Source organism: Falco rusticolus, chromosome 4, assembly GCF_015220075.1.
Source record: "Falco rusticolus isolate bFalRus1 chromosome 4, bFalRus1.pri, whole genome shotgun sequence".
Taxonomy (NCBI): domain Eukaryota; kingdom Metazoa; phylum Chordata; class Aves; order Falconiformes; family Falconidae; genus Falco; species Falco rusticolus.
The window spans coordinates 6,851,857-6,876,835 of record NC_051190.1 but is presented as its reverse complement, the minus strand read 5'-3'; the positions used below and the strand labels follow the sequence as shown (position 1 = coordinate 6,876,835).

The following is a 24,979-nucleotide window of genomic DNA, read 5'->3' as shown; positions in this document are numbered from 1 at the left end:
AATGGTCATTTAGGATTGCTGCCCAAGCATCTTTGGGGCCAAAGTGGTACCAGCTTTCGGATCCTGGATGCATCAATCCAGGTGGGGATGGACAGCCACCATGAACCCTGGTCCTGCACCAGAGGTCCCCTCTCCAAAGCAGCTCCTCCAGGAAGGGCATGGGTTTGGTCAGAACTTTCTCTCCTGAGCTGGGACCCGGTACGTTGGTGGTCCCTTGATTGCCATGGAGTTACATGCTCACAACTCATGTGCCAAAGACAAAAACCCCACAGTGATTCCCTCTGGTCATTATTTTCTCAACATATTGACTCTGCCAGGCAGTTAGTCAGCAACAGTGGGCACTGTTGGTGGAGCCAGGAACCCTCTGCAGTGGAGGTCCTCCCTTGCTTTCCTTCCTGAAGAAGGAACCTGAGTGTCCCACTTGCTCCCTGGCCTGAAGAAGACCTGACACAGCAGATCTGTAAGCTGTGGGCATTTTGCACTCCCACACAGTTCCCCAGCACCTGGTCAAGCTGATTTGATGACTGTTGTTTCTGGACGTGGACTGGAAGGCAGGCAGAGACATCTCTTGGGCTGGCTGGAACATTCAGCAGGGAGGAAGGCTGTGGCCCTCCCAGCTGGCTGCTCACTCCTCAGCTTTCTCTTTCTCAAGGGCTTCAGGAAGCTGAAGAGATTCAGAGATATGTTTTATTCCCTTTCTTGAAAGTGTGGCTAAAAATAAAGAGACTATTAAAACCAAGCCCAACCCATGAAACGGAGTGCGTAGGTGTGATGCTCACCAACACCTGGGGCTGTGGAGCGTCCTGGGGGAGCTGGCACCCATCTAGCAGACATGTTCTCTCTTTCTCCTCATTCTTTCTTTGGCACCTTGTCAAAGAGTTCACGAGATAATAAATCTAAAGTCATTTTGTTTGAAAGTGACCTGTGTGTTGTTCCAGTTATAAGGAGAAGAGAACAAGACGACAATGATTTTCATTTGTAAAACTGACCAGGACCCCCAGGCTGCTCCTGTGCTCTCTGCTTTTATTTCCTGGCTGAAGGTTTCTAGAGGTGGCTGGTAGAAAATTACAATGGCAGATATTGCTTTGCGGTAGCAGAGCAGGATGTCTCTGAGGTTTGCCTTTGGCAGATGCGATAGACCAGCAGAAAACATGCAGTGCACAAGGGTGAGTTCCTGGACAGCCCTGGGTAGCAAAGGAGGAAGGTTTAATGGAAAGGAGTTCCTCCAAGCGGCATGAAACCATGGGACCTCAGCTCAAGACCTGAAAGGAAGGCTGTGCAATGTGGGCATGCCAGCCCCACAGCACATCCCTCGCTCGTACCCTCCCAGCTTGCGTGTAAGTAGGTCTTGTGTGTGTGACAGGGAGATGCAGGTCTCCCCTGAAGATGGGGGATTTGCAGGGCCCTTGCATAGTGAGAAAAGTCATAAAATGTGTGTCACGCTACCATAGTCCCCCCAGAAGACCTGTGCCTCCACCCTGCCATAGCAAAGGGGATTGGGGCAGGGTGGGCATTAACATGTTAATCCTTAGACAGCCTGAGGGCTTCAGCTACTGTAGATGAAGGGCTGTGGTGGACGAACATGGACTTAGTGTCATCTGTAATGCAGCAGAGATTGGTGTTTGGTACAAAGGGAATTTGCCACTGTTGGGTTCGGTAAATTGCTTGGTGATACCATGAACTTGGAGCTGCTCATATCCTCCCTTTGCATGGCCAGGAGGGTCTGTATGCAGCCTTAGGGGTGGAAGAGTTACCCTGTGATGCAAAACAGCCTAGGATTTGGTGGATTGAGGTAGCACAGGTGGGGGTGCATGTACAAGATGAGTTTGATTATCTGCATTAGTCTGTAACAGCCTACACAGGTGCACCTCTCAGGCACAGTGTCCCAGCTACTGCAGCAAGCTGAGAGGCAGTAATTCCCTTTCCCTCCCTGCCTTCTCCATCCACAATGCCTTTGGTAGGACTGGGAAATGGTAGGAAAGAGCAAGCCGTGCCAGAGAGCTGCAAAACTGGAAGGAGGGCTGCAAAAATCTGGTGGGAACCAAACGGGCTGTACTTCCAGTGGCAACTTCTCAGAGATGGACTTCCAGGGACAGCCTGGGCAGTGCTGCCTGTGGACACCAGCAAAAGAAAAAGCCACGAACATTGCCTAGACCCCGCATGAACCTCCCCTGCCACTGTCCACCACCCCTGGTGACATAAGTGCACAGCTGGAAGCAGTTTATTCCCCACCAGCCCTTTCCTGCTTATCTGGAGCCAGCAGCAAGAGCAGGAGCTGCTCTCGTAGAGGGACCCTGCAAATCCTCTGATGGACATGCAGACCAAGCGCTGTTTCCCAGGGGGATCGGGAAGGATTGGATAATTAATCACAGCTTGTCTGGGGGTGGATGAGGAAGTCTGAATAAAGGTGTTAACGGCTCTTAAAGGCTTTCCTGGTTCACAGAGGGTGCTGCCTCAAACAGATTATCTGGAAATATTATTAGCTGGGGTGGGAAAGGGGTTTGTTCCTTCTCTAGGCTCTTTGCAGCCACCCTAAATCTGCTTGAGCTGTGGAGACAGATTTTATTGTGTGGGGGGAGGTGGGGGAGAGGTGTTGGCTGTCAGTGGGTCAGCAATTAATTGGTTTATTCCTTTCTCACAGTTATTTTCTAACAAATGTCTGCTAAAACCCTAGTGCCCACTTTGTCCCAGCTCAGCAAACAAGAACCACAGGGATTTGCACTGGGGGAGACCCCAGGCCCTGAGATCAGCTTTCCAGGCACTGCCAGGAGGTCCCTTGTCCCCTGCCAAGCCTCTTTGCCTGTTGTCTCATCTTAGGAAGAGGATGTGATTAGTGTTTCCTGCCACGGGCTGTCAGCTGAGGAATGAGAACTGTGTGCCAAGAGGAGAAAAGAGCTGCCACAGATGGACGGTAAGTGAAAGCAGAGATGTGCCCCCTCTTTGCTCCAAAGGAAACTTTCCTTCCAATGTCTCCGTGGCCCATTAGTTCAGACAAATGCTCTTGTTCAGCCCTCTACCTTCTCTCCTAGCAGAAGTGGCCCCCAGCCATGTGTTTCTGGGTAAGGGTGGGCTCTACTATGTCTTCTGCTGCCATCTGGAAAACCATTTCTCATGAAACCAACTTTATCAGAACAATGTTGCTGCCTACCCATGGCTTTGTCACAATTCTAGTCCCTTTGCAAGTCAGAAACAGGGGGTGCCATCAAAGCAGAAACCTTGTGCCCTTCCAGCTCCAGCTCAGCACAGTTTCTGCCCCGCCGCCCCACTGCTGTAAATGAGGTAAAGTCAGTGGCGGGGCTGTGCTGGCACAGCTATGCCAGGCAGCAGGGTCTTGCTGGGAGCACCGCAGATGGCTTTCTTAAGGTAATAGCTCTGACAGTGCCTCTCGGGCTAGGGAATCACCTTTCGGAGCAGAGCAGGAATGGAGAAAGAACATGGCTTTGGCCTGAAGGATTTTGGTATTTGTAGCTTGACATCATTTTGGCTTGGAGTGAAAAGCAAATATTTTGAGCCCTAGAAGGGTGATGAAGCAGGGACTGTGAAAGTGCTGCTGCAGGGTAGTCCCCTCTCTGCTACGCCTGCCTGGCCTCCTCAAAGCCTGCTGGGCATGCGGAAAATCCCCTTCATGGAGAAATTAATTTGAAATCACATTGTGCACAGGGAACGTTCCCTGTTGCCGTGCTGCTACTTCTCTCCCAGCTTTTCCTAGATCTTTAATAGGCATTAGGCGCTCCGAGCAGGGTCCCACAGGCTGCTATCTTCATGGTTGTGTTGATTTCCAACAACTAAGTTAGCCCCAAAGAAAGCATAATGAAAGCAGCAGATTTCCAGGTCTCTCTTTTCCTTTACAGAAGCCTGTCCTCTTCAAACATGAAGCACAGCAAGTCCAAGCTGGATCCTCGTTCTCCTTGGGGATCAACCTGCCGTGATGATGAGAGAAACAGAGCAAGTCCCCAGCCCTCTCCAGAGGTAAACTGCAAAACCACAGGCTTCACCAAAGCCCTTCAAGCCAGCCCATCTCCCAGGAGAATCTCTGTCCCTTTTTCTCAATACAGGGCTGGAAATAATGACAGGTATGGAAAATCCATTACAAATAACTAAATAACCCTCCGCGCAGCGCTGCTGACTCCGTAAACGCTTCCCCAGCTGTTGGGAGACCGCAGGAGCACTCCCTGGAGTGAGCAGACGCAGGTGGTGCTGGCATGTGTCTGGAAACAGCCTGATGTGGGGAGGAGGCTGAACTTTCTGGTTGTCTGGACCCTTCCCCTCTGCGGCAGGACTTCTCGCCAAGCCCTGTGGCCTCTCTGGGGTTTCCAGACAGCCTGACATCCGCCCCCGGGGAGTCCTGCTGGAGACCGGGGTTCTGGGCTCCGTGATTTGAAGGCAGTGGCGGCAGAGCAGGGAGATATCCTGTTTTCCTCGAGGCAGAAATGTAGTTTTGCGTTAAAATTGTTTTTTTCCTCCCAAAAGGTCCTTAAGCATTTGACAAGCTGTTAAGAGTTAGGGGGAGGATCTGGCTGGCCAGGCTGCGAGGTAGCGGTGGGCTAGAGGGGAAGGGAAGGGACCAGGCGCTGCCCAGCTGGGTGCTGGCGACCAGCACATTAACCATGGGAAGGGAGAGATCTTGGCCAAGGGCTCCAGCGAAACCCTGCCATCAGGTGCAACCCACCAGGGGCTTTTTACTGTCTGTCTGCTGGTACCTGAAGCAACACGTGTTGTTGAATAGCTCCCACATGCCCATACTGAACCCAAGGGCTGTGCCCACACCCGACACAGCATGGTTTTTCCCCAAGGGTTCCTGGAAAGCATGGAGCAGGCAGGAACCAGGCGAGGAACTGGCTGTCTTTATGTAGACTCTTGTTACTGTGTTAAATAAACCAGAAAGCAAAGGGTCAGTGTTTCTGGTGTGCAGGCAAGCTCTTGCATGTTCCAGTGTCCCTTTCCTTCTTGAAGGACGTTTCTGGTAACGCATTTCTGGGGAAGGAAATCAGCCATGTGGTCAGCAGGGTGGCACACAGAGCTGTGAACTTGATAGTGCTAAGGGCAGAGAGACACTCCAGGAGGACCAACTGGACAAGGGGCTTCTCACAGGCATCTCCTACCATATTCTTCCAGTGCTCCTCACTTCCCTGCAGACTTTAAATCTGCAAAGCAAGTTGGATTGTAGCCACTGGGACTGAATAGATGTACCTGGCTAGTCTTGTGTTGCCCATTACCGTGTTAAATGGGCATAGTGGGCATGATGGAGAAGAGACCGACTACTCATTCTTGTCTTGAAGAGCCTTCTATTGGAAGTGAAGGACCAGGGTTCACACTACAGCTTATGTTTCACCAGTAACTTTTCCTACTGTTAAAATTGCATTGTCTCTCTTAATCATGCAAGGTTTATTTTCCCACACTGGAAAATGAATTCAACACTATTGGCAAAGCTGGGGGCTGGGAAGTTTTAATTACTGTTTGTACAGTGCTTTGGGGCTCTGGAGTGAATGGCGCTGGAGGCCTGGGAAGGGTTATATTATATATTGGCAGTTACTTATACTTTATTATAATATATATCTCAGGTCTGCAGTCCTATCAACAGCTCCTTCCTGATACCTAGATGCAGCGGGGCTTCCTACTCCAAGTAGTACAAATACCCCACTCCTATAGTTGCTGACCACTGCTGAGCACCACTGCATGGTAAGAGGACCCACTAAGGTCCAGTGTCCACCTCCAGCCAAAATAAACTCAAGTAGCAAGTGCCTGTGAATACCCAGCTGCTATGCAGGGGAGAAGAGCCCCAGAGCTCTCCTCTCACAAGGCTTTTCGCATTAAAGCATCTCTTCCGTAGGTGACGCAGCCACATCCTGCATTAGCCTTCTTGTCCCCCCTCCTTGCTCAGAACACCACCTCCTTAATTATAATCCATCAAATTCCTCTCTCCTCTACCTGGAAAAAAATGGGATTTGAGGACAAGGAACAAATGTGAAGGTATAAGTCTCTTTTCATGGGAAAGGAAATCTATGCAGTGCCCTGCTGGGAACCCTGCTTTGCCTAAACCCCGGCATAATGCAATAAGAAGTTAAGGCTCTTAGTGGGCGAACAGTGCAAGAGTCCTGTTAAGCACATCTCAGGTCTTTGTGGTCAAGTGCCCCGTGTTGCACCCGGCGCACCACGCTCTGCACAACAGGGCAATTGTGGCCCCACTGCTCTGGCATCAGCATCCCGCGCTTGCCCGGTGCAGGATCCAGAGAGGATGGGCTGTTCAACAGCCTCTCTCAGGTCAAAGCCAGTGCTTCAGAAAACGATTTTGTAGAGGACCGGAGTGTTTCAGTATCAGCAGTGTCCTGGAAAAAGCACGCATTAGCTATCAATTAGCATGTGTGTGCACATCTGTACAGATGTGGGCGTGTGAAGTAATACGGTATCTAGGCTTATGATACCATCCACATGAAAATCAGTGAGGGACTGTGATGACTTTGACCTAAAATACGATAATTTTTTTTTCCATTGCATTTGTGTTTTGGTGGCACACTTGGTTTTCTGATAGATCCTGCAGAAATATTCAGGTGATTACTGCGAGGGGCAAAACTGTAGTTACTTAAACTTTGACAAAGCTTCTAAAATACAAAAGCCTCCGCAGAAGCTGTGCTTTCCTTCTCTAGCCAGCTGTCACCCGGTGGTTCCTCCTGAGCAGCGGCTCCCTGGAGCAGCGGGCAACCCCTCGCTGCCTGCACCAGGCACAGCAGGCAGGGCAGGATAGGCCAGGCAAGGCTCCCAGGGTGAGGGCAAAGCCCATCTGACAGCACTGGAGTCCCCACCCAATGGGTGACAGTGCCAGCACTGCTTCCCATGTGTCCCCTCCAGCCTGGTGTGGATGGAAGGCAGGAAGAAGTTAGCTGAGCCTCTCTGCCCCTGATGCTGCTGCTCAAGGGGTTTCGTTTACTGCCACGTACATTAATTGCTTCTGTTTGGTGGCTGCTGGGGTGAGACCTGCAGCTTTCCCAGGGCGATTGGTTCTAGGTTCCATGGGTTACCACAGCCACGTCACCAAAATCAGGTGAGGAAACTGTCCGCTGGTCCTTTCAGCAGCACTAGAGCATGTCAGTGATGGAGGCAGCCCAGCCCCACAGCAGGGAAGCGCAGAAAGGCACGGGGCTGCTAACAGGCTGACTTGCATCCCTCCAGCGCTTCCCCACTGGCAAGCAGATGTCAGAGGAATGTGGTTTGCAACTGGTTTATTCACTCTTGGGTAACTCCTGGTCTTTCTCTTTTGGGATATTCTTCCGTGCAGCCCACCTGACATCCAGCAGTGGCAAAGAAACAAACACATGGACCCAGGTACTGCCTGCTGCTGGGCTTCTATTGCAAGCACTCAGGAGTGGTAAAAAGAGTGCTGAGACCACAAATTTCAACTTTAATTTAAAACCCCCTTTTTAGGGATGGGGCCAGAGCTGGGCCCACAAGGGAGAATCCCAGTTCCAAGCACTCCAAGGAAGTAAACAGACCTTTTAAAGACATTTAATGCTCAATAAAGCGGAGAGGGATTCAGCATGAAGCTGCAAAAACAATTCTGAGGAAGGCAGGCAGCTTGCCTGCTGCCCCCTGCCCCTGCGAACCCAAGGGGAGAGGGCATCCATTGCTGCCCATCGCTTCAGGTCAGCATCCCTGGGTGCTCAAAGGTTTCTTTGAACATGGTTCTGTTTAGGTTGGCTGTCGCTGATCCCAGCCTGCCTTTGGCACATGGACACTTTTAACCCCTCAGGGAGGGGTTGGCATTGCCAGCCGGAGTGGGAGAGTGCAAGCCTGCTGCACACTCTGCTCCATGGCTGCCGAGGACACTGCCACGATTCATTCATGTCCCTGCTCAGGGCACAGATGGTAAACATGGCAGGGAAGCCAGGCCATGTCCCACCCCGGCTTGGCTGCCTGCCTCGAGGTCTCCATCGCCCAGAATTTGGAACTTGCCTCTTTTTCCATTGCCTCCGAGGAGCAATGGTGAATGTTTCAGTAACATTTGCTAAAAATAAAAATGTCAACAGAAATAGCCGTTTAATAACACAAGCCTGTGCATCCTTGGGCCCTGAGTGATCTTCAAGCTGGGAGGAGAAATACTGAAATAGCTCACAAGTTTGAAGATACTCTGAGAAACTCCCTTAGTGCACATGGGCCAGCTCTCACCAGCATCGCCTGGGGAAGAAGAGCTGTCTGAGGACTGTTTTCCCTAACTCCCTAGGCAAATAGTCAGCCCCTCTCCAGAAACAGTCTGTCTGATTCTCTGTTTGATAGAAAAGGCTGTATCTGAGAAAAAGAAACACAACTTGTGTGACTGTGCTGAGATGCCTGTAGCGTGGCAGCATATGGACTGGTTACTGTTCCTTCACTTAACATTTTCTGTTATGGCTTTCACAGGGAAAGGAGTCAAAGGATATAGGCATCCCATGTTGGGCAAGGCTTTGCTACGCAGGAATGCACAAATCTGGTCCAGTTCATAACAGCCTTAAATATCAGGGAGTGGCTTTTGATGGAAAACTCAGGAGCTGTCTCAACAGCAACACTGTGCAGCAGCACAGGAGAGAAACCAGAGAGCAAGTATTTTGTGCAGCCTTTTGTGGAATGAGTGGTTGAGACAGAGTGTAAAGATAACAAAATTAACTCCTACTTGCAGTTCAGGCAATGTTAAACCCCTGCAATTCAGGCTTTTGGGAATGATCAGATTTGGCATCCTTGCTTGCCTTCCTCAGGCCCTAATCTGTCCCCAGAAAAATCCCTGGCTGGATCCTGGAGAGGAACCAGCAACAGGGACAGGAGCTTCTCCCCACCAGCTGAGGGTGGATGGTGGATGCGAGTGGTTAAAGCACTAGTATAAGCTGCATTAACCCATCTTCTGTGCTCCATCTGTAGGTTTGCAGGTCTGACGGGTGCGCTGCATGGTTAAAGAGAGCAGTGCTCAGTACAGGAACGGGGCATGTGAGGACATCAGGAGGACAGTGAAAGCCCTGTCCTACAGCCTGAAGTCTCACAGCAAGTGTGCATTAATAAGCCATGCCTACGCTTCCTCCAGGTGTTTACAGTGTGCTTTTCCCCTGTTAGCTTTGAAAACCACAGCTCCATTTTGACATAGCAAGTCCTTTGCTTTTAGTGATGAATTTGGTACAGCAAGTGCATTTGGCTGGGAACATGTGTTGGTAAAACCCTACCTCATTTTGAGAAGTGAACAGGATTTCCCTCTAAAAATGATCTCTGTCTCCAGATGAACAGTTTCAGCCTGTCCTCTGGGAATCTCTCTGCTGCAAAGACGCTGGCTGGCTGGCATTGATGCTGGCTGCAGACGGGTGCCACCGAACCCATGGAAAATATAAAGGTGACAACATCAGCCCAGCCATCAAGGTCACCTCTCCTCTGAGCGGGTTGTCCCAGGGGAATGGGGGCAGGTAGGGATTCCTGGGTGCTTGGAAAGGGACCTTTGGAGGCTTTCCAGCATGCAGGGACCCCCAAAAAACCGTGAAAGGTGGCTGGTTGCTTACCCTCTCCTGGGGCAGAGCTCCTTGTGCCACGCTGGTTCTTTGGCAAACGAGCTGAAACTGGCATAACTGCAAAATGGGGCCAACCAACAACCGGGATGAGCCTGGCTTGTGAGTCAAGATGGGCTGGAAAAGTAAACAAAAAAGCATTTTCAGCCCAGAGAAACAATGGGGAAATGAACTGGAAGCTGGGACCTCTGAATTCCTCCACCCTTCCCCAAAGAGAGCAGTGGGGTGTAGAGGGCAGTACCCAAAATCCAGCATTCCTTGTAACTCAGTTGTACCCTCTGAGAAACATCTTTTTGCCGTTCCATGTGCAGCTCCTGCTGGAGCGACTTCCTCCTCTTTAGCTGGAGCCAGAGACAAAGGAAAGAATTGTTGGTAATGAGCTGTCTATGAAGAAATTCATCTTGATATTTGCATCACTAGTACAAGACAAGGCAGCACCACAACTTTCCTGCAGTGGTTAAGGACAGCACTCGGAGGAGGCTGGGGGCCTCCAGGTCCTGCAAATGGTTAGAGAGTGTTTCAGCATTGCTCATTTGCAAGAGAAGAACCCAATTTGCATTGCTGGAAAAAACAGCCATGCAGAAAACCACAAGAACCTGTAGTTCTGGTCAGGCCTTTGGATTTTGACAGGGTTTTTTGAATACTCCTTCGCAATTAAAATTCCCACTGGGTTGTCTTGCTGTTTTCAAGGCCAGTTGGGACTGGGAAGGTGCAGGTAAGCTGGCAAGCGGGATTGCCCCGAAGCATCGAACTATGTTCCATTAGCCCACCTCAGCTGCAGGAACATGGTTAGCTGGCAGCACTTCACCCCCCTGGTAAATTAGATACCACACAGTGGCTTAGTCACACCAGAGAAGTTAATGGCTCACAACTTGCTGAGACAAATTCCTCCCAGCTTTAATTAGCCATGAGATGCTGGAGTGCCTAAAGCTCTCTCCCTGCCCCTGCCCTTGTTTACTCTCAGTGCATCAATCCAGTCTGGACTCGGGTCTCCAAGTATTTGTAGTGAGCAAATAATGCTAAGTTTTGCCATTGTAGCTTTCTGCAATCAGCTGGAAAACACAGATTCGTAGCCTCAGTCTTTACAAAAACACGAGGATGAATACCTGGGTCCCCGACAGAGCTGCTCATCCAGGTTCTGCTCCGCTGTGTGCTGGCTCAGTGTCACCCCCAAAAAGAAATGACAGGAGAGGCTGCCGGCACCCTGAGGATGGAACAGGGACCACGTAGCAGGAGCTGCTAATATAAATGAAGGGGACCTTAATGCTTAAGACTTGATCCTGCCTTTACTGTGTGGTTTTCATACCGCGTCTTGTAAAATCAGTTGCAGGTCATGTGTGCTCATGTATGGTGCTTGGTTTTGCCAGCGTGTCTGTGACAAACAGAGCTGGCTTGTTGGGAGGCTGATGTGATTTTGACTACCTGAATAGTGACCCCTGGGTGTCCCTGCACAAGCTGGGTGCAGGAGTCGATCAGTCCTTCGGAGGGAGGCCCAAAGCCAGCACAGGCTGGAGGGCATCTGGTAAGGCTGGGGCTGATTTTGTTTTACGGTGAGTTTGAGATGAGATGTTTTCGTCCTGGATGGCTTGGGCAGATCTGTTTGGCAATTGAGCGTCTCTACTCAGTTTGTGATGTTTGAGAAAACTCTCCCCTTTCCACATCTCCTCCCCTCCCATCAATATTTCTCTTACTGATGTGATGACAGCCAAGGAACTGAGGTGTTTTCAAATGAGCCTACATAATTCTGATGGTGGCATGAAGGTTCCCAGTCCAGCCAGTTCACACTTGCCAGTGCTAGACTTGGCACTTCTTATCTGACAGCAGATACACTGGAAATCTTAAAAACAATCTGCATTTTAACCTTGATTGTGCTAAATAGCCTTCAGGATGCAGTGGTGCATGTTGCTGGTTGCAAAGAGCGCTGTTGGCTGTCGTTAATTATGTTTAATTTGCACTAACAAAGCACACAAAATCCATGTCCTATAAACTGTGCTAAAGGTAAGTGTGGCTTTTCTATAAAGATGTACAATTTAATTTAAAGATCTGAGGTCTGCTGACCCTCCAGCTTGTTGCACAACATTTCATACATATAAAAATGGATGCGAGAGGCAGTCTGGTTGGGTTTACCTGTTCATACCGGCAGCAGAGAGCTCCAGCTGCTCTGCGGGGATGGATGGGTTTGAACACGTATGGCACTAAGGCATGTGCTTAAAAACTTCCAGCTCATAAATACTCATTCTGTGTTCCAGAGGCACTCATCTGAACCTGACCGCAATGAGCCGGATGCCAGATAAGGGTTACAGCGCTCATCTTCGTGTTGGCCCTAACAGCTGTGGCGTCGGTTGCCAGAAGCGCTGGGTGGCACCCAGCAGCCGTGGCAGCAGCTGCAGAGCCCTTGCCGGTGGCAGCACTGCCATGGCACTGGCAAAATGGCCCCAGTAATAGCAAGGGGACAACTTGACTGTGTAGCAGGGGAGGGGAGGGGAAGAACCTGTTTGGCTCCAACAAATGATGCTGTTCTCCTCCAGCTAAAATGGAGCTTGAACTAATACTTTATTCCTCCCACCCAGGCTCAGAAAATGGGAGCCTCGGTTGCTGGGATGTTTTCCTTTGCCAAGCCTCTGCGCGGCTGCATTTTAGTGAAAAGCCCAGCCCCTGAGACATCTGTGTCAAGGACCTGATGCTTGGCTGAGCACATATATTTAAGCCAACACAAGCAAGTGAAGGGGGGGAGGAATCCCACAACATGTTCTTGTGGATTTCTGACTATGTTACAGCAGTGTGAAGGAAAGAGGGGCAGGAGCAAGAGGAGAGGACAAGAAGGTGACCCTGCTGGCAGGAAAGCAAAGGCCTGACCCTGTTAACACGGTTCATCGTGGTGATGTGCTCTGTCAGACCCTCCAGCCAGCATTAGGTCCAGCACCTTTGTGGATGGTGCTGCCCGGGTCCTCTTGCTCAGACAGGCGCTGTGTGACAAGTAAGCTTTGCTGGCCACGTGTCGCACCTTAGAAAGGCATTTGCTGGTTTTGGCACTGGTTGTGATGCTCAGGAATTGAGAGGGTTTTCTCTTCTGCAGTTGTCAGAGTGGCTGAAAGGCAGAAGTTCTGTAGTACCTGGCATTTTGTCTCCCGTCTGTCTCCGGGCTGGAAGACTGAGAAGCCAAAAAGGGAGTAGAGGATTGCCTTTACCCCTTCTCCCAGCATGGGTTAGGAGAAGCAAAAGGATAAATCAGGGGGCATTTCAGCACTTACCTCCTGTTTTTACAGAAAGCACTATACATTGCAAGTGCCTTTGCACATTTTATAGCACTTTAAAAAGCCAATGTAGCTAATCTGGAAGTTGGCTTGTTCAGAGAAGCACAAAACATGTTCAGCCATAAAAATCCCTCATTTGATGCCAAGTTATTACATTTTCAAGTGTCTGAAAGGCAATCACTATTATGCATCCAAAGAGTTCAGATGACTCCCCCCAGCTCCTTGTGGTTGGTGAGAACAAAAACACCAGCGCAGCATCTTGCAAAGTGGTGTTGTGTTGTTGCCATATGGTACAGATGTTTCGGTAGCAAAGGCAGCCTCCATCTACGGCCTCACCTTCGGAAGAGGAGCAGTGTGCTTTTGTGCAGTTGGAAAAAACACATAGCCTAATTGAAAAGGACAGAGATAAGCAAAACAATGCCAAAAGGTCAGAGAAGTCATGGTCCTGGAGCAACTGGCATACCTCTAACGAGGAAATGTGTTTCATGGGGGTTTTGTGTTGCAGAACTGTTGTCCCAAATCCCTGCGAACTAGTGAGGGGTTGGGTATTCATAGGGTTTCACTCTTCTTTCTGGTTCTTATTCCTACAAAATGTGTGGGACTTTGTTACTTTTGGAAAAGCTGCTTCTCTGCCTAGTTTGACCAGGATGTTCAGAATTTATCGGTGGTACCCGTAAGACATGTGTACACGCGTGCACAAATACTCAGTGTGGTCACATAAACCCTCTTCCCATAGGAAACCAGGATAAAAATGTGGCCTCTCCAAGTGCCTGACTCAATGCTCAGTCTTTAATGGCCGTTCCCGTGTCCCTGTCCTTTCTTCACTTGGGCATTTGATGTGTTTGATTGCTGGAGGGATGAGGGAGGAAGATAAGTGTTGGTGTTAATAATGGTAAGGGATGCTGGTTGTCTCCAAAGCTCTTGCTCTGCCCGGATTCAGGTGATGACTGGGTTACCTTGTCCCCTCTTCTGCTGCAAAGAACAGCTTGGTCAAGCCTAAGTATGTCATCCTCTTCAAAAAAGGTCCCAGCGATGGGAAGAAAGCCATCTTCAAACAGGGAAGGGGGTCGGACGTGCTGAGTGTGCAGGTCCAGCCAAGGGTGCAGCCAAGAGCTGGCCCACGTGCTGGTGGCAGCCTGTTCAGCTGGTGCAGAGGACAGCCGTGACCTGGCAGTAGCAGCTGGTGCATTTACCGACTGTAGCCTACTTAACGGGAAGGCTGAAATCTGTTGCAGGAGCAAGAAGCCAGGAGCATTGGATGCTGGTGGAAGAAGGAGCATGATTCAGCCACCTGAAGGCATCTCCCTGTAGGAGAATTACCTTCTCTATAAAGCAGCAGGCATTGCTCTTAAGTGTTATCAAGCTTAAATCGGTTCCCTAGGTGACATCCTGGTAAGTGGATTTCCCAATTAAGCACATCGCGATTAAGCGGGATGTACTGTAATTACAGTGCTCAGTGCTAGGAGCAAATCAGATCCGTTTGCAGCAGAAGGGCCAGATCGAAGCTCTTCCCCAGTCTGGAGTGGGTTGTACCAAAGCATTTCTGTAAGTGTGAAGGTGGGCAGGCAGGAGATAGGATTTTGCAGCCACCCCCGTCATGCCAGTCAGCATGTTCCCTACAGAAGGAAGATGCTGGAGAAGCCCTGGTGCCACGTCTTTAAACCCTCTGATACAGGAGCAAATTCCTTTTGAGGATGCGCTCCTCTGTCTCCTGCTAGTCCACAACCCGCTGGATGAAGCCTTTGCTCCTGCTAGAGAAAATATCCCTTAGCAGAGGTGGCTGTGTGGATGCTGCGCAGGGAAACAGTAGCTCTTTCCATGGAGACAGAGGCTGTCAGATGGTGCTGCCACCTGCCAGGCAGACATCACAGCCCTTCAGAGCCAAACCTCCTTCGCCAGCCCAAGAGAGGTGGTTTTCCTTGCACGGCTCCTTCTCCCCATCCCTCTGGCTTCCTCTACAAAGGTGCGTGTGTGTCCCCAGCACAAAACCTCATGGTCCTGGAGTCAGACTGGGGCTACATAAGCCCATTCCTCTAATATTTTGTGGTTCCCAACTTCTGTTGGGACATCATGGGGGAAAAGAAAGAAGATGCTCCTTTGTTCATTGTTTGTTAGCTAAAGGAAGAAGAACCGAGTGTTTACTGCCTTGGATTGCTCGGAGTATTTTTAGGTGGATGAGATGAAGTCTGATTAGAGACCTTATGGGAATGAACTGGTCAAGGTAACACTGAAATGCTGGAGATGGGACCTAAAGTGTAGATGCAGTGCAAAGGGAGGTGAAATCTGTGCCAGGAGGAGTGTGTGGTGCAGGAACGTGGCCACTTTGGAACTGGAGGAGGACACAAGACCTGAACATGGACACTCAGACCAGGCCAGCCTCCAGATTAGAGCCTGTTTTACTACTCACCATGTTTACCCAGCTGTCCCAGGATCCTTAATTCCCCCCTGGCTAGGCAGTGACATAAGTGTGATGCAGCATGCTTTCCCTCCAGGCTCTCGGTCCCCTAGGTCATGCTGGCTGGTGCACGTCTTTGGTGGCTGGGGGGCTTCTAGGGGTCTTGTGCCTACAAGCCAGATGACCAAAAAGCTCTTACACCTACCACACCTGTGTTCTTCGCCAGGGTTAAAGGGTGGGGGGCAGAAGCCTATCTAGCTCCCAGAGGGGAGACCTTATATTTTGGGGTGACATATTACATGATTTTTGGCTGCAGAAGGAATCTTACAGTAGGATAACAGGGGAAGCCGATGACTGCTCCTACCTTTGAGATGGTTAATTGGCTGTCCCATGTGGACATGGATTGATTCGAACTCCCACTTGCTGGGCTGACCCCCAGCGCCCACAGAAGGCACAGTGCAGCTAGCCTACACCACCGCGGCCCCTCAAACCCCTTGCTGATGCCTTCTCACCTCCCACTGTGGCTGTCCCTCTCCCAGCTCAGCAGCATCCCTCCTCCCTCCAGCCAGGCTGTGGCATCCCCGCAATGCTCGTATCCATCCCTCCAGCTGTGCAGCCAGAGGTGCGCAGCAGCCCGTGTGCAGTGGCTCTGCTGCTGTTCCACCCCGAATCCTTGCTCTGCTGCTTCTTCCATACTGCTGGTTTTGCAGTGCCACCCACTGGCAGAGGCTCCCCAGAAAACCTCCTTTGCAGCTTTTCTCTGCCACAGGTGATGCTCCAAAGATGAAATATTAGAAGGATGGCTCTGCTGGGTGTAATTCACGGAGCACGTCACATGGGTGCTGGTGCAGGACATCTGGAAACCTTCTGGCATCCTTTTCAGCATATCTCAGTGTATGCTGAGCCCAAGCTGCAGGGTCACTGGGTTGGCAGAGTCCCGGGTGTCAGCTCAGAGTGCGATGAAGGCAACTCACCGGCTTGCTCCTATGGGCCCTCCAGCCCTGCGTCCTGCCTGCAGCAGGCCAGATTGGTTTATGTAGGTTCTGTGGTCGTGCTTTCCCATGCAGGATGAAATACAAAATTCTGCCTGATATCAAACCCCATGTACAACCATTCCGGTTGGGAGCATGCTCCCAGGGATGCAGGCCGGGGGACTTGTGTGTGAGAGGAAGCTTTGGGATCACTTTATGGAACCGTCAGCCTGGTCTACCTGAATTTGCCTTGTGCCTTCTAACCACATTTATACTCTTGCCTCTGTCTCCAGTTTAATGGCCAGTGTGAGCCCAGCTGAGATGCAGGAGGAGAGATGGCGAAGAAGACCACGATGCACTTCTCGGAGTTGGTTCGCAGAGAGCTGGCGTGCACAGGAGACGGCTGCCGGGCTGGTGCCCTGTCGAGGCAGCCCAGCTCAGCTCACTGCCTGGATGCGACCGCCGTGTCAATGCAGCAGCAGCACAGATGGACTGCCAGGAGCTTTCTCTCCGGCCTCCTAATAGGCAGTGAGTGCTTGTTTAAAATAAAGCCTGACAAATGGCATGTTGGGGGCGTCAAGTCCTGGAGCACTGTCTTCCGAAAAGTATGAAAAGGCACTGGAAGGGAGCCTGGCACAGCCTTCCAGATGACAGTAATTAAAGGCTTTTGCACTCAGGCGCTGGGAGCTGCTCCTCTTGCAAATTTGTCTTGATTGAAGAGGAAGAGAATGATTAGGCTGAAGGGGACTGATGGGGGTGGCAGGCGAAAACATGGAGGTAAGTCTCTATTTGTCTTCTGGTTTGTTGGGTTTTTTTCGTTCTTCCTCTCTCCCAAACAGTGTCCAGGTGGGTGGAGGGAGCAGCACTCCAGCTCCGCACGCCCTGGGCTGGCTCTGCCTGAGCTGCTTAGGGGGTGTTCAGCTGCAAAGGAGCAGCTCTGCTCTGGTCCTGCCTCAGAGCATCACCCAGTGCTTTGTGCAGCTGACCCTCTTCTGGAAAGCTCTCTGGGCTGGGTGGCACCAGGGTCACCCATCCCTTTACAGAGCTGGCAAAGAGGTTAACCCCTGACCTGGGCTATACCCCTAGCTCCCTATAGGGGCTATACCCCTATAACCTCTATTAACCCCAGGAGTGAACAGCTCTTTCCCTTATTTTAATTATAAAGGGACTGTTGATAGCTTGTTCAGTCCAAGTTTTACTGTGTTATTTACTTTAAAGCCATGGTTTTGATGAAGTTGTCTGAATATATTTTGAGTTCAGGGCTAAGCCCTGCATCAGCATGAGCAGTTACTGCAGTGTAGCTGACAGCATTACAGAACCACGCTCCCTTCCCTTCCTAAGACTTTGTCCCTTTCAGACCTGTGAGCACCAAAGGCATCCTGGCTCTGGCTGCCCTAGATGGGGTCCTCCTTGGAGCAGTTTGTCTTGAAGTATGTGGGGAAGTCACCGTGGTGTGAGCTCGGATGCCACCTCCAAACCCAGCCAGCTGCTCCACAGTGCAGGGCCAAGGAACCAGTCCAAAATTCGACCGAGAGCCTCTTGCCCCGAAGTCCAGGCCATTAATAGTCAGGTAAAGCAATTTAGCTCAAGTTATGGCAGGATAAAGCATCTCTTTTTTTCCTGGTGTGAAGGACAGCTAAATAAATGGTCTGTATTCAAGCCACTGTAAAAACTCCAGTTCAGAGCTTCTGGGCAGCCATCCGCACTCAAGGAAGCTGCTGGACCAGCCTGCAAATGGATCCTCTTGTCTGGGTCCAGTCCTGCAACTGCTATACCCAGTGGCCAATCTCCCTGTTTGGGAAGATGGGGAAGCAGGCCCAGTGCCTTACATTTGGTGCTCATTAATATTTGGACGAGATAAGCGGTGTGCTTAATCTAGTGCAGCAATTGTGTTTGTTATAGAGCAATAACTCCGCAGGGTTACCATGAAATTCGACGTGGCTTATGAAAAATGCAGGCTGTTGCGGAGGCTGGGCTGCAAACCGCTGGCAGGAAAAAACCCTGTTGCGTCGAGGTGAAACGCATGTTTGAATGAAAAGCCTGATATGACCGAAGGAGGGACATACAATGGTGCTTTACCTGCCAACTCAGGTGAGACACGGTGCCTGGCCATCGCTGTGTGCTGTGGCCGAGCCCCTTCCTGGTGGCAGGGTGGGAGATGCTTTGCCTGGCCAGGCTCTGGCTGCTGCAGTGGCACTCAGCCACCCTAAATCCTCTCTGGCTTTTCAGAGGGGAAGCTGCTTGCTGAAGGGAGCAGGGTAGGTGAAGGAGGAAAAAACAAATAATTTCCTTCCAGCTTCTGCTGGCAGCGGGGGCGGTTACTATGTGAGCAAGGCTTGCAGCACTGGTTCATTCAGCGGTAGTGTCTGTGTACCTGGACCCCCATGCACGGCAGGCTTGGTGCCCTTGAGGTCAGCTTGAAAACCCGCTTGAGCCCATGGATGGTCCCTAAGCTTTGCATCCAGCCCTAAATACCCTACAAAACACTTGCAAAATGTCTGGCGCAGCCAGATCTGGCAGCTTTGCAGCTGTGAGCAGCCAGCTGCTAGAGGAGCAGCTAGATGTTGTGGGGACAATGACACCCCAAGTCCATACAGGCAGGTGGGATCAAACTGGCCCTGGGGGGTGATGGGTCATTCGAGTGGTGCCAGATGCTCTTCTGAGCAGCGTGTGCTGCTCGCAGCAGTCACACCAGGTTGCCTGCAAACATGCAGCACTTGAAGAGCAGGATCACACCCCAGGCTAGTTTTTCCTTCAGAAGGTGGAAAGGAAGAGAGTGCACTTTTTCCTCCAAACCAGAAGTAAAGCTGGATTCCCTTTCCTCCCCAAAGCATCCAGGTTCGGTCCTGACCCTACTCTGCATTACCAAGGCAGCAGCACCATCTCACTGCTCCCTCCCATTATCCCTATTTAAACCACCCTGAATCCCAGTCACAGTCAGGCTGGCCAGTGGGTTCAGCTGATTGTGCTCTGGAACAGCACAATAAAACCTCCAGAAAATTATTTTTTATTTCCACGTGCTCCCCCACAGCTGCCTGCAAGCCCTGTGCCATGCTTGGCTGTGAGAGGTTCCCAGGGGCTCACAGGGTTGGGCTGCACAGGGGGGGCAAAGCGAGGTCCTTAAGTCCCCCGGTGCCAAAAGGCACCTTCATGGCCTGGCCCTGCTGCTCATCTCTCCGGGTTATGCACTGGTGTGACTCAACAGCAGATGACAGGGGTTAGGAAAAGGCCTGGGATGGCTGGGATGTCGTTGCCATGGAAATCATGCAGTGTCTGGAATAGCAAGAACAAGAGCAACTCAAAAAGTAATGATCTGCCACATTGATTAAGGGGGAGTCGGAGGGATTTTGTTTGGGGAAAGCCTCGTGCTTCAAGTAATATGAATCCATATGCCACGGCTCGCTGTTCGCCTCCCCCTGAAGGGCTCTGTCAACAGGAAATAATCTGATTTGTTTTGACCAGGGGTTTCTCCGGGGAGTACCGACGCAGTGCCTGCCCATCAGCTGTGCTGCACAGCTCTGCCATCGCAGGATGAAAGGCACCAAGTCAATGCAATATTCATTCACATCCTCTTCCCTCCTTCATTCATTTCTTCATCCATTCATCTGCTTCATTCACATTTCCCCAGCGCTTTAATGAGCAGTGCTTAGCCTCTGTAGTCCTGCAGAGCCTTCCCCTGGTACGCTCGTTGCTGCAGATGGCTGTCTTCAGGCTTATTTATTTTGCAGGGCAAAGCTCGGCGTGGCTGGAGCGGGGTCGTGTTGTACCCAGCTGGCACTTGGATCTGCACACCCTGCACAAATCCACCCAGGTATTGCTATTCCAGCTTTCACGTCTCGATTTCTCTTTGTTGTGATTCCCGTCTCATCCAGGTCCTGTCCTCTTCACGGGGGAGCCCATCACGGTGCCGTGCCCGTGCCCATCGCAGCTGTCCCGGGGGCAGAGGGAGCCAAGCGTGAAATGGGCATCCCTGGAGGGCTGGTGCCAGCCGCTTGCTGCAGAGCCAGAGCCACAAGCATAAACCTCCTCGGGGCTGTGTCACCGTCACCTGTCCCCACCGTGCCGGTGCCCTTTGCGGTGCTTGAGGAGTGCGGGGTGATTTCTTTTTTTCTCTGCCTGGCGTCCTGCTCTCAGAAACCATTTCAGCAGGGGCGGGTGGGTGATAGCCCCCATGTGAGCCCCCGGCTTAGACCAGGGGAGCAGAGCCGTGGGCCAGCAGTTGCAGGGCGAGCGGCCAGACCCCCAGCGTCAGTAGCCTGGGCAGCGGGGGGTCACAAGCCACATGCATAAGCAGGAGGCACGCATACCCAGCAAACACGAGCCCCTGGTTTTAGGGATTTTCATCAGATGAACATGGCTTATCCCTCCCATCACCCAGTTTGGGGCACTGGAGGGGTACAGCTGGGGGGAACAAGCATGTCTGTATTTCAATGCCCCTTTTTAACCACCCCAGAGCAGATTTGGGTGGGTTTTCTTCCCCACCAATATGCAGACAGTTCTCTTGAAGAAAATAAAATGCCTGGAGAGTGGCTGGGTAGAAATCCAAGAAAGATTAAAAAGAGAAAAATTATTTTCCTGCCCATGATCTCATAGTGGAAAACAATCCTTTCCTCCCCCCGCCTGAAACCCACTTTTGCTGCGTGTGCGAGAGAGATGTACTCCTCGCTCTCCAAATAGCTAAATGCATTTCTGAACCAAAGGAAGCAAACAGAAAACATCCGTTCTTTGTATAATGGAGAGAGCTTTCTCTTTTGTTCCCTGTTTTTTATCAAGTATCTGCTGCCATTATTGTTACTCACTGGGTTATTACCTCCGAGTGGCTACTTCCACCAGTGTGAGCTGGTTTATTGTTTGCTCAGAGCAATTATGGATTGGGATAATTCCTGCCATGTCGTTTCATTGTGGAAGGCTCTGCTGTGCTCTGTGCCCAAGGTAACTTGAGGTGATCTGTGCTGCTGAGTTACCCATCAAGTTAATTAGGAGCGGGTGGCTGGTGCCCCACCGTGTGCTGGGACAGAAGGGTCAGCGGAGGCTGAACCCAGGCGTCTTTCTCAGTGTGAGAGGTTTTCAAAGGGAAGTTTGTTCAGTGGAGCAGAGACCAGGGTCATGTTTATTTCTAGGACTAGTTCATCTTTATTGACTGATGGACAAAACCTTGGCCAATGTGTCCTCCCTCCGAGGGTGTGGGACCCCGATGCTGTTTGTATGTAGAGGACAGGAGAGTCCCTGCAGGAGGACTTGCAGTCTTGGTGGAAGATGCTCACCGTCTTGTCCATTGCTGATGCCCAGGAGGTCATTTGGTTTCTCATCCTGTGCTGCAAAGACAAGAGGAGGAAAGTGTTCCTCGGTCCACATAGGATTTCCCCTTACGAATTGCCTCATCTTGCTGATTGGGGAGGGGAAATAAGATCAAAATGCTTCTCTGACGTTTGAAATTGAGACCTTCTGCTGGGCCTCGAGCATCTGCAGAGATCAGAGCCCCAGTGCCGTCGTGCTGCCTCTTTGAACCAGGGGTGGGTTTCACCCCAGGCAGGAATATACACCTGGCTTAATGGCAGAGGGCTCAGCCTGCAGGTTGCAAAAGTACTGAGTTATTTTTACCCCTTTGATACTTGATCTACTATCAAAATAACTTATTTCTTTCTCTTTTGCTTCCTAGGAATCCCAAACAAACCTGCCACAGGCAATAACATTCATTGATGAGGCACTGCCAAACCCCACCAGTTGTCCATGCACACATGGGGTCACGTCATCCCTTGCACAGCCCTGCGACTGCCGCCTTGCTTGGTGCAGCGTTTCTTCCAAAGCTTTGTCCTGCAGCAGGAGCCGTGTGGGGTTTGCAATCCGGATGCTCAGGTTGGTAACAATGTGTTTATACATGCACTTGCTAAGAAATAAATACAAAAGCATGACACTTTTAAGCGCTTGCTAGGGCTGTGACAAACACATTTTTCCCACAGTTAGTAACCTGTGGATTAGGAAGCCATGATTTTTATTTATTTTTAATAGCATACAATGAGGACAGATTAGCATGAAACAATAATGCCATCACATGCTCTCAAAATCCTTCAGTCCAAGACTCCATCCAAGTTCAGCACATGTAGCAATGAGCTTTTCTGAGGAGGCTTGATGGTAAGAAGAGTTTTTTCTTGCTACCTTAGAAACTATAACTAGCAGGGATGCATTTCTGGGGTTGTATGTAGACGTAAAACATCACAAAACAGCATTGTTCAGTTATTTACTCCATTATTAAGCTTGGCCCTCCATTCCCACAGAAACCTCAGGGTGTCTGGACTGCACCTGACACAGAGACGTCCTGCTGGAGCCACTTACTGGAGCTCCTCTTGGGTTTGATCCTAAGCCCATACCCTGGGCTAGGTCAATATTTCTGCATTTCCCAGTAGTTTCTTGTGCAGAGCATGGCTTCATGCTTGCTTTGCTATTCAAACCTGTCCCATCTGAACTCTCGTATATCCCCTTGCAAACAATTGATGATTCAAACTGATCTGAATGGACACAGAGGCTTCACCCCTTTCCTACACTCCCAGGCTGGACCCTGGATATGTAATTTTGAGGGTGCAGGAGCCAGGAGACAGTAGGAAACCACCTCTCTCCTGCTCCTCTCTGCTCTGTCACTGGTTCAGCTGAGGCTTTCAGGGTCTGGAAATCCATCCTAAAGTTTCATAGCAATCTTTCTGGTGTCCTCCCTTGTCAGGCTGAGTCCCCAGAGCAAAGGGAAACAGTGGTAGTTCGCAGAGTGCATTGCCCTCTGCATCATGGTGATGGCATCCAGGGACCTGGAGGACAGGTCACAGGGAGGCAGAGAGCAGGCAGGACCAGGCACAGTCCTGAGTCATGATGCTGTCCCTGCTGCCTTCTTTTCCCATCAGCAGTGTGAGACAGGCTCTCCTTTTCTGCTCAAACAATTGCTTGGATCAAAGTTTCGCAGCTACTCTTGCCATCCCAGAGTGCACTAAGGTATGGGTCATCCATGCTAATTTTCTCATAGGTAACTCGGTGTCTGAGTGGATCATTAGAGTCCAGAATGACTTGGGAGACACGTGGAAGCCAACATCTACCTGCCAGCTGCAGATGGGGTCCATCCACTTCAAAGCAGTAACATCTCAGGTCCAGACAGGCACCCAGGAGTGGCATCCTGGCAGGTGACTCCATCAGATGGTAAGAGATCAGAACTCTCCAGAGACTTTTCCTACACAAGGTTGCTGTCTTACGTCCCTATTCCCTCATATTTTTGGCCCTTGGCCTGCCTGCTCAACCTCTTTCCCTTGCCCCCAGCTCCCGAAGCAGCCCTGGGGGACAGCACGCTGTGTGCAGGTACCTCCTCACTGCCCATCTGCATTCCTGAAAATAGTCCTACCAGGACCCGAAGGCACTTGTAAATATTTTGTGAGGAAATACCCTGTTTAAACGTAGGGTGACACTAACTCCACCTTCTTTGTGTTCCCCCACATTCCCCAGCTCCGCTCACCAGCGCCGGCCCCTGAGACAGCTCTGCTGAAAGCAAATATGTCAGTCTTGACTGCACAGGGAATATTTTAAGGTTCTGAAAACAAAGTTTATTATAGCAAAGCTGCCAAAAGTGTAACCACTGCCATGCTAAAATATCCTCTGCCTCCTACATTTGTAACGTGGGAGTCTTTTATATCCTCTTTACTGCTGCTGAACCATACATTTGTATTGGCAGCAGATGTATATAGACTGGGACCTATTTCAGTGTCATGCAAAAGAGCTTTTAGGTTAAAAGATATATTACAGCTTACTGGAAAGCTTGAAATTAACTGCACAATGATGCCGCATGAAGATAAAGAACCAGCAATTTTATTGAATTGCAATTTTATCCATATGGGCTGAAGGTTTGAACTGTGTTAACATCTCCAAAGGTCTCCCTTTGCCAAATTAACTATTGCATTTGGGGCAACTGGTTGGAGACAGAAAAAAGAGACCTGGTTTAACGGTTTCCCGAAAAGCACTGCCTCCTTCTCCACTGTATCAGAGTAACCCAAAAAGAAGGCAGCTGAAGCAGAGCCCCTGCTCTGTGCTGGCCAGCGCGAGGGCTGCAGGGAGGGCATCGCTCTCAGCACCGTGGCAGGAAAGGCTCGGCCAGTGCCTGCAAGCTCAGCTGTGGTTATTGTTGATACCAAGCCCATAAATGTGAGTACTTCAGTGGTCAAATTCCTCTGCGGTGCTGACAGACCTCTTACAGGCGGCACCAAAGGTGTCCTCGGATGGCCTAGGATTTCCTTGGGTATCTGGCAGTGGCAGGCAAAGAGTTAACAATGGAAAAATATGTATAGGTTTAGGGGAAGGATTTTTTTCTAATATATGTTTTTTGCTTCACATCTGAGCTCTTGGCACAGCATCCCCCGCCTCTAATCACACCTTATAACTGCAGTTTAAATCAAAACCCGCAAGGCTGGACCAGTTGGATCCAGTTTCTATTAAGCCATTTGATCTGCGACTGAGCAGACTTGCTGTCACCAAGCCAGTCCCCTGCCTGCGCCTCTACATAATGAGGCTCCCGCGGCAGCCGCTGCTCCCCGCTCAGCGCAGGGAAACCATGAAATGCCGGGTCAGGATACACCCCCCCCGCACTGCCCCCCCCCCCAAGCAGCTGGATGATGAAGCATGGCCAGCCACTGCCCCAGTGCAGGGAGGAGGCTCTTGCTGGACACCTTAAAAGCTCTGGCCATTTAATAGGTTAAAAAAATAATAATAATTTAAAAAAATTAAAATTTCCAAGTTAAAGCAAAATCCCCTTTTTGTTCCTCACTGTAATTTGTTCAGACATTAAATCCTCAAAGATATTGGTTAGGGGTTTTGCTGTTA

At 50.5% G+C, this 24,979-nt stretch overlaps 1 long non-coding RNA gene across 1 annotated transcript in view; it reads left to right on the top strand.

Moving 5' to 3' along the window:
- LOC119146716 overlaps positions 1-24,979 on the top strand; it is a 59,351-nt gene that overhangs the window by 14,115 nt on the left and 20,257 nt on the right. The window contains exons 3-10 of the long non-coding RNA XR_005103814.1: positions 2,818-2,911; positions 3,852-4,073; positions 8,884-16,660; positions 16,810-16,909; positions 17,490-18,223; positions 20,005-20,227; positions 21,792-21,988; positions 23,142-23,311. This is a non-coding gene — a long non-coding RNA (uncharacterized LOC119146716). The remainder of the gene's footprint in view (positions 1-2,817; positions 2,912-3,851; positions 4,074-8,883; positions 16,661-16,809; positions 16,910-17,489; positions 18,224-20,004; positions 20,228-21,791; positions 21,989-23,141; positions 23,312-24,979) is intronic.